This window comes from Lipotes vexillifer, unplaced genomic scaffold, assembly GCF_000442215.2.
Source record: "Lipotes vexillifer unplaced genomic scaffold, Lipotes_vexillifer_v1.1 scaffold680, whole genome shotgun sequence".
In the NCBI taxonomy this organism is placed as follows: Eukaryota; Metazoa; Chordata; class Mammalia; order Artiodactyla; family Lipotidae; genus Lipotes; species Lipotes vexillifer.
This window is the reverse complement of record NW_006780838.1, coordinates 1,606,926-1,609,558: the sequence shown is the minus strand read 5'-3', so window position 1 is coordinate 1,609,558 and position 2,633 is coordinate 1,606,926. Positions and strand designations below refer to the sequence as shown.

The window sequence follows — 2,633 nt, the reverse complement described above, 5'->3', positions numbered from 1 at the left end:
AAGGGAGATGAGATGTCAGTTCCTCTCTATTATCTCCATCACAGACCTGCAGCCCAGACATGGCGGCCTTTAAATCTGCCTGGGAAGCCTTCCCCACTGGGGCAAGTTTGCACGCTCCTGGCCCAGGCTGCCCAGACCTCGGCCTGCGCTCAGCTGTGTAAAAAAGCATCTTCTCTGTGCAGACACACTCTGGCCAGCACCGCCGGTTGCTGAAAAGGCTTTTAGTCCCTTTCTGCTGGGAAAAGGAACTGGGGTGTATCCGTGAAGTGGTTTCTCCAACCAGCCGCAGAGACTTTTCCCACCCACAGTGAAAGGCAGTCAGCGTTTCCCCCCTGCACTGCGCCGACCCACGTGGAGGGCACAAGTCACGCACAAGTTTGGGGATATTGACACGGTGGGGCAACCGAGGCTCCTGGGTCGGACTGAGACAGCCGGGACCACCACACCGCCTTTACTGCTTCCAGCGCAGGCGTGGTTTCTTCACCTACCTGTCCCACCTGCTTATGGGGTCTCTTCCATCACCCCCACAACTGCTCCTCCCTGCCCATCTCCGGGCTTTGCTTCCCCCTCCTCCGCCACCTCCCCCTGCCCATTTTCTCCTTCCCCATCCTACTGTGAGGTCAGAATCCTGTGCTTACGACACCTCGGTCTGTTGCCATGGAAACAGGGGCGGATTAAGGCTGGAGCGCGGAGCGCAGGGATCAGGCCCCTCCGCTACCTGAGCACCCGCCTCAGCAGGCTCCCGCAGGGCCCGGGCAGCCAGCCGCAGGCGCCCGCGGCTCGTCAGCCGCTCGGCCCGGGCCAGGGACGAGGGGGTCCCGACGGGGCTCCGCAGCCCACCCGGACCTGGGAAGGGAGAGAGGTAGACGCAGAGGCCCGGGCAACGGTTGGCGGAGCCCGCGGGCTCACGGCGTGGTCACCTGCCCTCCCTGGGCCCTGGGGACAGCTCCCGGCGCGGCAGCCACGTGGGGGCGCGGCGGGACTTCCCCAGCGCCCGCGCCAACTTTGCAGCGCTCAGCTATGAACTCGACAAGCCCAAGGGTCGTCGTGAGGTGGTCGCGGTCTCTTAAGTTGAGCCTGGCTCCGGCCGCGCTCGCTCCCGGCACGGCCTCCGCCTTCGCATCCCTCCGCTCCAGGAAGAAGGAAAGTTTGAGGAACCGATCAGCAGGGGCTAGCCACCAGCCCTCGGCCGCTGGGTGTCCAGAGCCCGCTGCTGTGGACCACCAAAGCGGGGCTGCAGGGAAGGTGCCCGGATCCGGGCCCCACCTGGGAACCAGGACGCGCAGTGAGTGAGCGCCCGGGCCGCGCGGTGACTGACCGCCAGCTGCACCGGAGCGCAGGTTGGACCCGGCCCCGCCAAAGCGGCAGAAGCTGGCGGCGTGTGCCCGCGCAGGGGATGGAGCCTGCAAGTCAAAACTTTATACTGGCAAAGCTAAGGTCCCAGGAGGCCGGCTCCCCTTCCATCAGGGGCAGCTCACTGTGGTCTCGAAATGACCTCGCCGAGCCAGAACCCGAGGCCTGGCCGCTTGATCCAGGGAGCAAATCCCGTGTCTCGCTACTGGCCCCAGTCAGTGGCTGAGCTCCTCCAGCAGCACTTCCTCGGCGGTTGCGTCCCCGCAAAGCCCGCCAGACTGCCCAGAGCTGCTTCCCGGGCCCGGAGCCCCGGCGCCTGGCAGCTCTCGGGCGGCTCCCAGGCTCGCGGCTCTGCCCCGTGCGTATCCAACTCCAACTTGCCCCTGCGGCTCCAACTCACCTTTGCGAAGCATGTTGGCCGCGGGGCCGCCACTCGGAGGTCGGCCTAGGCGCGCTCCCTCCCAGGGTCCGGATTCAAATCCTTGGGCGCTGGCTGCAGCTAATCCGAGCGCGTCGAGGCGGGGGCAAGCCGGGGATCCGCTTGTGCCCGGCGGCCCGGCCCCGCAGGGGCATGGTGAGCCCGAGCCCCGCGCCGAGAGCACCGGCGCCCACCAGCAACCGTGGCGCTGCCCGGCAACCCCGGGGCGAGCTGCTTGCTCCGCGGAGCTGGCGGCCTGCTTCTGCAGCCCAGAGCACTTTGCAGGCGGTTTTGAGGGGGAACGCCGCCCCCCGGCCGCCCCGCCGCGGCCCCCTCCTTTCCGCCCCCTCGGGCCGCAGCCGCCGCCGCGGTTGCTGCAAAAGGGCGCTCGCACGCACCGCCAAGCTCCGGGGAAAGCGCCCGGCGCGCGTTTGCAGGACCGTGCGACCGGCGGAGCGGGGCGCCTCCCTTTCTCCCCCCGGCTTCCCCCACCTCTCCTCCCTCCTTCCCTCCTCCGCTCGCTAGCTCCCTCCCTCTCTCTCTCCGCTCCCCGCCCCCGCTCACGGAGCGCCTCCCATACAAAATTTATGAAAGTGCTCTCAGCTCGCGGTGCTGAGCGCCGTCCTATTCCCAGGGCAGCGGCGCTCAGCCGTGCGGCGCCGCCTCCCAAGGTGTTTTCGCTGCGCCCGACCCCGGGGACGATCCTCGGCCTGCGGCCGTCCAAGTACCTGCCCCAGCCCCCGGGCCAGTCGTCGGGCCACTCGAGAGCCCCTCCCGGGCCCCGTGGGCTTTCCGGGGCTCGCACCCGCCGCCCAACCCCACCCCCACCCCCCGCTCGCCCTTCGCGGATGGAGGTCACCGA

At 68.5% G+C, this 2,633-nt stretch overlaps 1 pseudogene; it reads left to right on the top strand.

Moving 5' to 3' along the window:
* The first annotated feature begins 1,764 nt into the window (after positions 1-1,764).
* LOC103071653 (basic salivary proline-rich protein 2 pseudogene) overlaps positions 1,765-2,633 on the top strand; it is a 1,231-nt pseudogene continuing 362 nt past the window's right edge.